The following is a 13,438-nucleotide window of genomic DNA, read 5'->3' as shown; positions in this document are numbered from 1 at the left end:
CACTTGCGGAGTGATCCTTATTACTCTTCGATCATCTGTCTCTTTCACACTGTGAAATTGCAGACAAGACATTTCACTTTTGTCTGAGTTGTTTTCATCAGAACTGCTTTCTTCCATTTTGTGTACATCATTGTGTTTTCCTTTCTGTTGTTTCTTGTTTCTCTGTATTTTGTCCCTTTTCTGCTGTTTACTAGCTTTGCATACTCTGCCAGTGTGGCCCTGTTTGCCACAGTTTCTGCATTCTTTGTCTTTAAACCGACAGTCATTAGGATCATGTGACATGTTCCCACAACAGTAACGTTTCTTTCCTTCATTTCTGCTCAGTGATATTTTATTGGTAGCATATTCCAGAGATTTTTGTTGTATCTCTGAAGCACCCCATGCTGCAGTTTCTGTTGATATTGCAATGTTCAGCACCTTCTCTAATGTAAGGTCTTTTTCACCCAGGAGCTTCTTCTATGTGGTTTCACAGTGTATGCCACACACTAACCTGTCCCTCAATGCGTCTGATAGACCAGCTCCAAACTGATAACACAATTCAGCACAATATTCAGAAATGCTTTCATTTTTGCTCTGATTCCATTTGTGAAATTTACATCTTTCAGCAATGACCAGTGGTTTGGGGTTTAAATGCTGTTGGAGAGTGTCTACTATTTGCTTGAACATTTGGTCAGCTGGCTTTTCAGGGGTTAACAAGCTCCGTAGCGGCCCATTCGTTTTTGCTCCCATAATACTGAGTAAGACACTGGCTTTCTTTTCATAATTAACACCGTTAGCCTCACAATACAACTCCACTCTTTCAATGTAAGTTGCCCAGTCTTCAATGCCACTATCAAATGCTGTAATGGTTCCAGTCATTGCCATCTTTGTTATGTTAACTTAGCCCTGTTTTCCCTTTGTTTTCTTTTTGACTCGTGTCCTTTTCGCTAGCGCCACAAGCGCATTCCATCTAGATGTATGTGTCCCTCCCTTTTTATCTCCCTTCTGGGGCAGGCAGACACTCAGCCCCTGGGGGTCAGCATCAGCTGTGGTCTCACCTGGACGTGCTGTGACTCCGACTGTGTCTCTTGGTCTCCCGACATTCCTGACCCTAGGTGTGCTCCCGCTTCCTTTCAGACTCGTGACCTCACTCTTCCTCCTTCTTCCGCTCCTTGGTTCATTCCTTGCACTCTTCCTCAGAGTGCTGTTATCAATTAAAACATGGCGTTCCGATACGATGTAGGTTCATTAACCTCGTTGCCAATTTGTTGTGTACGTGGCCTGGTTACACAACAATGCTATTAAGAAAAACACTGGAAACAGGAGCTAAGTTTCATGGTTCTTTACTGGTAAAGTCCAAACTTTACACACACATACAGATCAATACACGCATAATAGTGCATGCTCAATATGTGCCTAATAGCGCATTCAACGACGTGTTACTAAAACATAAAGTAGTCCCTTATTATATTGTAGGCTATATGGTACAAAGAGCATTTAAGTGAATAAAGGAGGTGAGATAGCAGTCCTCATTGTTGTTACCTGAATGGAGGTGATGGGTGGCTGGAATGACACGTTATGATTGGAAGCCCTGAAGCCGTGATAAGAGCAATGGATGGGGGCTGAGCTGATGGCAACTTATGCTGACTCCTGTTTCACAGCAGTCTATCTTGAGTGACACAGCAGCAGGGTTCCCTCCCAGCAGCTCAGCTGATTCTTTCTATGGCAAATGGCAAATATGCGAGCAAGTTTTGAAATTATTAATGATAAATTAGGAGTTCAATGTTAACACTTTTTAAAACTACCTACCACTAAATATATCTTTACCTCCGCTCTCTCCGCTTTCCACAGGAATTCCTCCTGCTATGATTCCCTTTGCAATTCATCCCTCCCCACTAATCTCCCTCCCAGCACTTACCCCTACAGGTGGCCTAAGTGCTACACCTGCCCATTCACCTCCTCCCATTCAGGGCCCCAGACAGTCCTTCCAGGTGAGGAAAAACTTCACTTTTGAATATGCTGGGGTCATCTATTGTGTCCGGTGCTCGCGATGCAGCCTCTGCTGTATTGCAGAGACCCGTCGGAAATTGAGGGACTGGTTCTCCGAGCACCTCTACTCCACCCGCCAAAAGCAAAAACTTCCCGGTGGCCCAACATTTTAATTCTGATTCCCATTCTCACTCCGACATGTTGGTCCATGGCTTCCTCTTGTGCCAAGATGAGGTCAGACTCAGAGTGGAACACCAATACCTTGTAATATATCTAGATATCCTCCAAACTGATGGCATAAAGATGGATTTCTCCTTCGGGTTAAAAAAAATCCTTGCCCCTCCCTTCTTCTTCTATTCTCCTCGCTGGCCTCTTACCATTTCTCACCTATCTATCTCTTCCCCCATCTCTCCACCTCCTACGGTCCACTCTCCTATCCTATCAGATTCCTTCTTCTCCAGCCCAACAATTTTCACCTATCACATTCTAGCTATCCTCCTTCCGCTCCCCCACCTTTTTATTCTGACATCTTCCCCTTCCTTTTCAGTTCTGAAGCAGGGTCTTGCCCTGAAAGGTCAACTACCTATTTATTCCCATCGATGTTATCTGACCTGCTGAGTTCCTTCCACATTTTGTATGTGTTGCTTTGGATTTCCAACATCTGCAGACTTTAATGTGTTTGTACTTTTTAAAACCGGTTACTTTTATTATTTCTTTATTCACTTTCCAGGAAGAGGGCAGAGGGCAGATCCAACACCTATTGGCCATCCTGAATTATCTTTGTGAAGGAGTTGGTTGCAGTAAATCTTTGCAGCCACATGCTATCTGTCAGGCACAACCTGCCTGTTAAATTGACAACTGTCTCAGTAGTTCACTTATTCTTTCTCCAAGATGCTATAAATGGCAAGAATTTTAACTACCAGTATGGGTACTTTATTCATGAAACATAAAGCCAGCTGACATCATAGCAACTTTGCTTTCCCCCCCATATGCTCTCTGCACAACTTTATCCCCACTGTTATAATAGTAGCAGTTAGATTTATGATTATCCTTGAAGAATTGGCAACATGAAAAGAACAATAATTGTTCAGAGATCATCATTAAGAATAACACAAATGTTACACCTACAGCTTCAGAGCCATTCCAGGGATCTGCTGGAGACATCTGCACAAATTCTCAGTTGGCAGCGAGCTGAAATATCAGGTAGGTAGCAGAAGCTCAATTTGTCACAACTACACCAGAAATAACAAGGGAGTTCTTGTGCACGGCTTTGCAAAGCTCCTACGCGCAGTCTACAAGGGTAAACCTGAGCTTCCAGCAGCCTTTCGTTCTAACTCTTCACCCACTGCCACTCTTGCCCATCTTCCACTGAAGCTCAAGTAAGCTTCTGGAAAAGCTTTTCATTTTTCATCTGAGAATATTACAGCCACCAGACACAACAAAAACTCAATAAATTCAAATAAACAGCCTTGCCAGCTTTGTGTCTCACATTCTCAGCATTTCACAAGTTCCTCTCTCACCTGTCTTCTATTTATACCTCCTCTCGAGTTATGTTACAAGCCTTCACTAGCCTCTCTCAGCTGCTCTACCAGCTTCTCCTGGTCTCCATCTACTCATAACCCTTCCTTTTAGTTCCTTCTGTGCAATTTAAAATCCTGTACCTCGAACTTTTCTGAACTGAGATTAGGAGGCCTCTGTACTGAAGCAGTGCCTGTTCCTGTTTCCACGGATGCTTTCCCACTTGCTGAATATTTTTCGCATTTTCTCTTTTTACTACAGGTACATCATTCTGGCTGAATATCCACAGATGCTGGAACAGAAAGACTGTGCTCACATGGGAAATAAGACACAGCATCAGCAAACAGCTCAGTGTATCCCTCAAGCAGAAGGGATTCCATTTCATTTTTAACAACTAGTCTGAAACTAAAAGATGTGGGGCGAGCTCGAGATCCAGACGGACAAGATAATTCCTCCACAAGCACTGAATAAAAGGGGGGTGATGGGTCAATGCTTGCCCATCCCTTTAGTGAAGATCCAAACAAATGAGGCATATGCATATTACAATTAAAGCAATGTAAGAAAGATCAAAGCATCAGAACACTGAAATTAAATTTTCACCCTTCTCTCAGAGATCCAGATAAATAGCCGTGAATATATTGAATATCAAGGTGTGGACACGCATGGCATAGTCTCATCACTTGGAGACAGAACAACAAACGGAACATGTTAGAAGATGCAGCCACTGCCCAAGGAATAATATCAATGATGTCTAACAACATCCTAATAAATTCTGCCAGAACATCTTTCATGTCCTCAGGATATCCAAAGACTTTCACATTCAGTGACTGCATCCAATAGAACGTCCTACTGATCTCAGACATTTCCAAAAACAAGAAGTTAACCTGTAAACTGCTGGTCAATGTGTCTGGCCCATGGTTTCAAATATTAGTCATTATGTTTTCTTTCCTCACAAACATAATCAGACTTGCTGAAGACAAATGTTTTTTGTTGTGGCCTTATCACAAACTTTGTGTGAGGCACCAACCTGTATTTCCATGTCTTGATTTTTCCTGTTCTGAATGTGTGATGTATCTGGGTTTTGGAGCCTGGAAGAGTCACAATGGTTCCTCTGCTGTCTGCACATGTGCAGGCGTAGATTAGCCCATCAGGACTCAAGTTACATGGGTTCTGGAGCACGGTGAAATAGGGGTGGGATGGTTAGGGGCAGTCAACAGATGAGAAGCACTTCGGTCTGAGCCACAATTTCCCCTGTCATCTTCATCTATTGACACTTCCCTGCCAGCAGAGAGTTGCTCAGAATCTTGCTGCAGGTTCAGATTAATAAAGAACTGCTAAGGTTAGAGTCATAGAGCACTACAGCTCAGAACCAGGCCCTTTGGTCTATCTAGACCATGCCGAAATATTATTCCCATCAATATACACCTCGATCATAGCCCTCCACACCCTTCTTTATCCACATTCTTATTCAAACTTCTCTTAAATATCAAAACTGAACCTGCTTCCACCACTTCTGTTAGCAGCTCATCCCACATGCACATCATCTTTAAAATAAAGTTCCCCTCAGGTTCATTTTAAATATTTCACCTTTCATCCTTAACCTATGACCTCTAGTTCTAGTCACACCCAACTGTATTGAAAAAGCCTTTTTGATATGTTCTGCCTATACCCTTCAAAATTGTGTATTCCTTTATCAAATCTTCCCTCATTCTCTTGCACTCCAGGAAATTAAGTCCTAACCTATTCAATGTTTAACTATAACACAGGTCCTCAAGTCCTGGCAACGTCCTTGTAAATTTTCTCTGTACTCTTACAATCTTATTAATTGATTTTCTGCAGATAGGTGACCAGGACTGCACACCACTTCTAATTAGACCTCAACGCCCTATACAACCTCAACGTAACATTCCAATTCCTGCACTCAGTACTTAAGGCCAACGTGCCAGAAGTTCTCTTCATGACTCTATCTACCTGTGATACCACTTTCAAGGAATTATGAATCTGTATTCCCAGATCCCTCTGTTCTATTACACACCTCAGTGCCCTACTGTTTAAGTCCTATTCTGGTTTATCCACCCTAAGTGCAACACCTCACACTTCTGTACAATAAATTCCATCCACCATTTCTCAGCCCATTTTTCCTGCTGGTCCAGATCCCACTGTAATCTTTGATGGCCTTCTTTACTGTCCACTATGACCCCAGTCTTGCCCTCATCCTCAAATTTGCTTATTGAGTTTACCACATTATCATCCAGATAACTGATAAAAAATATCAAACAACAGTGAACCCAGTACAGATCCTTGCAGCACACTGTTAGTCACATATCTCCAGTCACAGAGCAACAATTTATCGTTTTCTGGCTTCTCTTTCAAAACCAATATCAAATCCACTTTACTACTTCATCCTGAACGCCAAGCAACTGAAACTTCTTGACCAACCACTCATATACAACCTTGTCAAAAGCCTTGTTAAAGTCACTGCCGTTCCTTCATCAACTTTCCTAGTAACCTCCTTGAAAACTGTACAAGATTGGTTAGACATGACCTACCTTGCACAAAGCTATGTTGACTATCCCTAATCAATCCTTGGCTATCAAAATAATAATATATATGGTCCCTTAGAATTCCCTCCAATAACTCACAGACTATTGATGTCAAGCTCTCAAGACTACAATTTCCCAGCTTATACTTGGAACTGTTCTTGAACAATGGAACAATATTAGTTACACCTCAGCCATGATTAAGGACATTTTAAAGACCTCTGCTAGGGCTCCTGCAAGCTCTGCACGAGCCTCCCTCAAGTTGCAAAGGAACACCTTATCAAGCCCTGGGGATTTATCCATCAAACTTTGCCCCAGGACAGCAAGCACCTCCTCCTCTATCATCCTTATACAGTCCATGACCTCACTGATGCTTTGCATCACTTCTATGGACTGTGAGTCTGTTTCCAGAGTAAATGCAGTTGCAACAACCAATTTAAGATCTCATCCTTCTCTTTTGGCAGTATGCATAGATGACCACACCAATCTTCAAGAGTATCAAGTCTGCCCCTGCAATTCTTTTACTCTTCGGAAGGAGCATTTGGGGTTCTCCTTCACGTTGCCTGTTAGAGCAAACTCTTGCCTTCTTTTAGCCCTCCTCATTTCCTTCTCAAGTGTTTGCTTGCAGTTTTATACTTCTCAAGTACCTCTTTTGTTACTACCTGCCTATACCTGCAATGTAACAACACACAAAATGGTGGTGGAATGCAGCAGGCCAGGCAGCATCTATAAGGAGAAGCACTGTTGACATTTCGGGCCGAGGCCCTTCGTCAGGACTAACTGAAAGGAAAGATAGTAAGAGATTTGAAAGTAGTTGGGGGAGGGGGAAATGCAAAATGATAGGAGAAGACCGGAGGGGGTGGGATGAAGCTAAGAGCTGGAAAGGTGATTGGTGGAAGTGATACCGAGCTGGAGACGGGAAAGGATCATGGGACGGGAGGCCTCGGGAGAAAGAAAAGGGTAGGGAGGAAGCACCAGAGGGAGATGGAGAACAGGCAAATAACTAAATATGTCAGGGGTAGGGTAAGAAGGGGAGGAGGGGCATTAACAGAAATTAGGGAAATCAATGTTCATGCCATCAGGATTGGAGGCTACCCAGCCGGTATACAAGGTGTTGTTCCTCCAACCTGAGCGTGGCTTCATCTTGACAGTAGAGGAGGCCCATGGATAGATATATCAGAATGGGAATGGGACATGGAATTAAAATGTGTGGCCACTGGGAGATCCTGCTTTCTCTGGCGGACCGAGCGTAGGTGTTCAGCGAAACGGTCTCCCAGTCTGTGTCGGGTCTCACCAATATATAAAAGGTCACACCGGGAGCACCGGACGCAGTATACCACACCAGCCGACTCACAGGTGAAATGTCGCCTCACCTGGAAGGACTGTCTGGGGCCCTGAATGGTGGTGAGGGAGGAAGTGTAAGGGCAGGTGTAGCACTTGTTCCGCTTACAAGGATAAGTGCCAGGAGGGAGATTGGTGGGAAGGGATGGAGGGGGACGTGTGGACAAGGGAGTCGCGTAGGGAGCGATCTCTGCGGAAAGCAGAAAGGGGGGGGAGGGAAAGATGTGCTTGGTAGTGGGATCCCGTTGGGGGTGGCAGAAGTTATGGAGAATTATACGTTGGACCTGGAGGCTGGTGGGGTGGTAAGTGAGGACAAGGGGAACCTTATCCCAAGTGGGGTGGCGGGCGGATGGGGTGAGGGCAGATGTGTGGGAAATGGGAGAGATGTGTTTGAGAGCAGAGTTGATGGTGGAAGAAGGGAAACCCCTTTCTTTAAAAAAGGAAGACATCTCCTTCGTCCTGGAATGAAAAGCCTCATCCTGAGAGCAGATGCGGCGGAGACGCAGAATTTTTTGAAATTTCTGTATTTAAAAAATAGTTTATGCTTTCATTCCCTCTACTAAGGTACATGACCATACATTTCTTGACACTGGATTTCACCGTCTTCTTCGTTGCCTATTCTCCTAATCTCCTCCTTCTTCTCAACCAGGGCCTCAATATCTCTCGAAAGACCTCCCACTTACCAAACATGCCAGTAAAACAACCTAACCTAATCCGTACTTGCCAAGTCCTTTCTGATGAATTGGCCTTTCTCCTATTTAGAATCTCAGCCTGAGCACAATATCTGTCTTTCTCTATAATTGTCTTGCAACTATTGGAATTATGAAACCTAGAGCCAAAGATTTCCCCTACATACACATCTGTCACTGCCCTGTTTCCTTATCTAACAGGAGATCCAATATTGCATTCTCTCTACTTGGGACCTCTATATATTGATTAAGACCATAAGACATAGAAGCAGAATTAGACTATTCAGCCGATTGAGCCTGCTCCACCATTTTGAAATGGCCAATCCAATTCCCTCGCATCCCCATTCTCCTGCCTTCTTCCCATAATCTTCTACGCCCTGACTAAACAAGAAACTATCAATGCACCCAGCGATCAGGCCTCCACAGCCACCTGTGACAACGAGTTCCGCAGATTCACCACCATTTGCCTAAAGAAATTTCTCCTTATCTCTGTTCTAAATGGAAGGTCCTCTATTTTGAGGCTATGCCCCTGGTCCTAGACTCTGCCACCAAAGTAAACCTCCTCTTTCCATCCACTCTATCTAGGCCTTTCAATGGGTTTCAATGTGATTCTCCCCACCATTCTTCCAAATTCCAGTGAGTACAGGCCTAGAGACTTCAATGTCTGCTCACATGTTAACATTTTCCTTCCCAGATTTATTATTGTGAACAACTCCGAATCCTCTCCAATGTCAGCACATCCTTTCTTAAATAAAAAGTCCAGAATTGCTCACCATACTCCAAGTGAGGCCTCATCAGTTCTTATACAGCCTCAGCATTACATCTTTGCTTTTATTTTCTAGTCCTCTTGAAATGAATGCTAATATTGCAGTTGTCTTCCTCACCACAGATTCAACCTGCAAATTAACCTTTAGGGAATCCTGCACAAGCTCGAATTTTTGAAATTTCTGTATTTAAAAAAGTCTATGCTTGCATTCCCTCTACTAAGGTGCATGACCATACACTTCCTGACACTGGATTTCACCATCTACTTCTTTGTCCATTCTCCTAATCTGTCTAACTCTTTCTGCACCCTTTCTGCTTCCTCAACACAACCTCTACCTCACTTTGTGTGAGCCACAAACTTGGCCACAAAGCCATCAATTTCATTCTCCAAGGCATTGACATACTGTACAGTGTGAAAACAAGCGGTCCCAATACAAACCCCTACGGAAAACAATTTGTCACCAGCAGCCAATCTGAGAAGGATCTCCTTACTCCCAATCTGTGCCTCCTGCCAATCAGCCAATGCTCTATCTATACTAGTGTCTTTCCTGTAATACAATGCTATCTTAACTTATTTAGCAGCCACATGCGTGGCACCTTGTCAAAGGTCTTCAGAAAGTCCAAGTACAAAATATCTACTGATTCTCCTTTGTCTACTCTGCTTGTTACTTCTTCAAAAAATTCCAACAGATTTGTCAGGCAAGACTTTTCTTTAAGGAAACCATGCTCACTTCGGCCTATTTTGCCAAGTGCCTCCAAGTACCCTGAAACCACATCCATAGCAATCGACCAACATTTTCCCAGCCTCTGACTTCAGATCTAATATTTCCTTTCTTCTGCTTCCTTCCCTTCTTGAACAGTGGAGTGATATTTGCAATTTTCCAGTCCTCCAGAACCATGCAAGACTATTGTTTCCTGAAAGATCATTACTAATGCCTCCATAGTTTCTTCAGCTACCTCTTTTAGAAGTTTGAGGTGTAGTCCATCTGGTTCAGGTAATTTATCTACCTTCAAACCTTTGTTTCTCAAGCACCATCTACTTAGTAACAGTGACTGCACTGACTCTTGCCCCTTGATACTCTTGAACTTCAGACATCCGACTAGTGCCTTCCACAGTAACGGCTGATGCAAAATACTTATTCAGTTCATCTGCTATTTCTTTGTTTCCCATTACTTGGAGATATGATGTGGTGGCCATTACAGAGACTCGGATGGCTCAGGGACAAGATTGGTTACTTAAAGTGCCAGGTTTTAGGTGATTCAGAAAGGACAGGAAGGGGGGCAAAAGAGGTGGGGGCATGGCACTGTTGATCAGAGATAGTGTTACAGCTGCAGAAAAGGTGGACACCATGGAGGGATGGATTGTCTACTGAGTCTCTGTGGGTGGAGGTTAGGAACAGAAAGGAGTCAATAATTTTACTGGGGGTTTGTTATAGGCCGTCAAATAGTAACAGGGATATCGAGGAGCAGATAGGGAAACAGATTCTGGAAAGGTGTAATAATAGAGTTGTCATGATGGGAGATTTTAATTTCCCAAATATCGACTGGCATCTCCCTAGATCGAGGGGTTTAGATGGGGTGGAGTTTGTTAGGTGTGTTCAGGAAGGTTTCTTAACACAGTATGTAGATAAGCCTACAAGAGGAGAGGCAGTACATTTCTTATTGGGAAATGAACCTGGTCAGGTGTCAGATCTCTCAGTGGGAGAGCATTTTGGAGATAGTGATCATAATTCTATTTCCTCTACAATAGCATTGTAGAGAGATAGGAACAAACAAGTTAGAAAAGTGTTTAATTGGAGTAGGGGGAATTATGAGGTTATCAGGCAGGAAATTGGAAACAGATGTTCTCAGGGAAAAGTATGGAAGAAATGTGGCAAATATTCAGGGGATATTTGTGTAGAGTTCTGTATACGTGCATTCCAATGAGGCAGGGAAGTTATGGTAGGGTACAGGAACCGTGGTGTACAAACGCTGTAATAATCTAGTCAAGAAGAAAAGAAAAGCTTACAAGAGGTTCAGAGAGCTAGGTAATGTTAGAGATCTAGAAGATTATAAGGCTACTAGGAAGGAGCTTAAGAAGGAAATTAGGAGAGCCAGAAGAGGCCATGAGAAGGCCTTGGCAGGCAGGATTAAGGAAAACCCCAAGGCATTCTACAAGTGTGTGAAGAGTAAGAAGATAAGACGTGAAAGAATAGGACCTATCAAGTATGACAATGGGAAAGTGTGTATGGAACCAAAGGAAATAGCAGAGGTACTTAGTGAATACTTTACTTCAGTACTCACTATGGAAAAGGATCTTGATGATTGTAGTAAGGTATCCTATGCAAGGCTTATTGAGAAAGTAAGGAGGCATGGGATCCACGGGGACATTGTTTTGTGCATCCAGAACTGGCTTGCCCATAGAAGGCAAAGAGTGGTTGTAGATGGGTCATAGTCTGCATGGAGGTCGGTCACCAGTGGAGTGTCTCAGGGATCTGTTCTGGGACCCCTACTCTTCGTAATTTTTATAAATGACCTGGATGAGGAAGTGGAGGGATAAGTTAGTAAGTTGGTTGATGATATAAAGGTTGGAGGTGTTGTGGATAGTGTGGAGGGCTTCAGAGGTTATAGCGGAACATTGATAGGATGCAAAACTGGGCTGAGAGGTGGCAGGTGGAGTTCAACCCAGATAAGTGTGAAGTGGTTCATTTTGGTAGGTCAAATATGATGGCAGAATATAGTATTAATGGTAAGACTCTTGACAGTGTGGAGGATCAGAGGGATCTTGGGGTCCGAGTCCATAGGACGCTTAAAGCAGCTGCGCAGGTTGACACTGTGGTTAAGAAGGCGTACAGTGTATTGGCCTTCATCAATCATGGAATTGAATTTAGGAGCTGAGAGGTAATGTTGCAACTATATAGGACCCTGGTCAGACCCCACTTGGAGTTCTGTGCTCAGTTCTGGTGGCCTCACTACAGGAAGGATGTGGGAGCTAAGAGCCAAGAGGTAATGTTACAGCTGTATAGAAACTATAGAAAGGGTGCAGAGGAGATTTACAAGGATGTTGCCTGGATTGGGGAGCATGCCTTATGAGAATAGGTTGAGTGAACTCGGCCTTTTCTCCTTGGAGTGAAGGAGGATGAGAGGTGACCTGATAGAGGTGTACAAGATGATGAGAGGTATTGATCATGTGGATAGTCAGAGGCTTTTTCCCAGGGCTGAATTGGTTGCCACAAGAGGACACAGGTTTAAGGTGCTGGGGAGTAGGTACCGAGGAGATGTCAGAGGTAAGTATTTTACTCAGAGTGGTGAGTGCGTGGAATGGCCTGCCGGCAAAGGTGGTGAAGGCAGATACAATAGGGTCTTTTAAGAGGCTTTTAGATAGGTACATGGAGCTTAGCAAAATAGAGGGCTATAGTTAAGCCTGGTAATTTCTAAGGTAAGGACATATTTGGCACAACTTTGTGGGCCAAAGGGCCTGTATTGTGCTGTAGTTTTTCTATGTTTCTATCTCTCCAATGTAATTTCCTGTGGTCCAATATCTACTCTTGCCTCTCTTTTAATACTTTTAATGCTTTCTGAAAGTACTTTTGGTATCATTTTTGATATTATTGGCTAGCATATACCTTCATATTTCATCATTTTCCCACTCTCCCCCCCCCCCCCATTTTTTGTAGTTGCCTTCTGAGGTTTTATTTAAATTTCCCAATCCTCTAAATTCCCACTAGTTTTTGTTTTATTATATTCCGTCTGTTTTGCTTTTATGTTGGCTTTGACTTCCCTTGTCAGCCATGGTTGCGACATCCTGCCTTTAGAATATCTTCTTTGGAATGTATCTATTCTGTGGCTTCCAAATTGCTCCCAGAAACTCTAGCCATTGTTGCTCTGCCATCATAACTGCTAGTGTTCTCTTCCGATCAACTTTGACCAGTTCCTCTCTATTGCCTTTGTAATTCCCTTTTCTCCAATGTAGTACTGATACATCTGACTTTTGCTTCTCCCTCTCAAATTCCAGAGTGAATTCTATCACATTATGAACATTGTTTTATTAATGATCCTTCACTGTAAGCTCCCTAATCAAATCCAGATCAATATACAACACCCAATCCAGAACTGCTGATCCCCTTGTTGGCTCAACCATAAGCTGTTCCAAAAAGCCATCTCAGAGGCATTCCACAAATTCTCTCTCCAGATCTAGCATCAACTTGATTTTCCCAATCTATCTGTATGTTAAAATCCCCCATATTAATGTAACATTTCCTTTTCGACATGGTTTTTCCATCTCCCACTGTGATTTGTAGACATCATCCTAGCCACTGTTTAGAGGCCTGTAAGACCCATTTGGGTCTTCTTAACTCTACACACCAAGGATTCTGCATCCTTTGATCCAATGTCACTTTTATCTAAAGATTTGTTTTAATTTTTTTTTACCAGCAGAGCCACTCCTCCTCCTTTGCCAACTTGCTTGTCCTTATGATAGATTTTGTATCCTTGGATATTGAGCTCCCAATTACAATAGTCTTTCACCCATGACTCCATCATAACTGCCAATCTCTAAATGTGCTATAAGATCATCTACCTCATTTCATATATTGTGTGCATTCAAATACAACACCTTCAGTCCTGTATTTGCCACCA

General features: G+C 43.1%; 1 protein-coding gene across 1 annotated transcript in view; it reads right to left on the bottom strand.

Annotated features, from left to right (window-relative positions):
* The window catches only part of LOC132407188 (uncharacterized), a 545,618-nt gene that overhangs the window by 354,886 nt on the left and 177,294 nt on the right, over positions 1-13,438 (bottom strand). The window lies entirely within an intron of this gene.

Source organism: Hypanus sabinus, chromosome 17, assembly GCF_030144855.1.
Source record: "Hypanus sabinus isolate sHypSab1 chromosome 17, sHypSab1.hap1, whole genome shotgun sequence".
NCBI lineage: Eukaryota > Metazoa > Chordata > Chondrichthyes > Myliobatiformes > Dasyatidae > Hypanus > Hypanus sabinus.
This window is presented reverse-complemented; position numbering and strand designations above follow the sequence as displayed.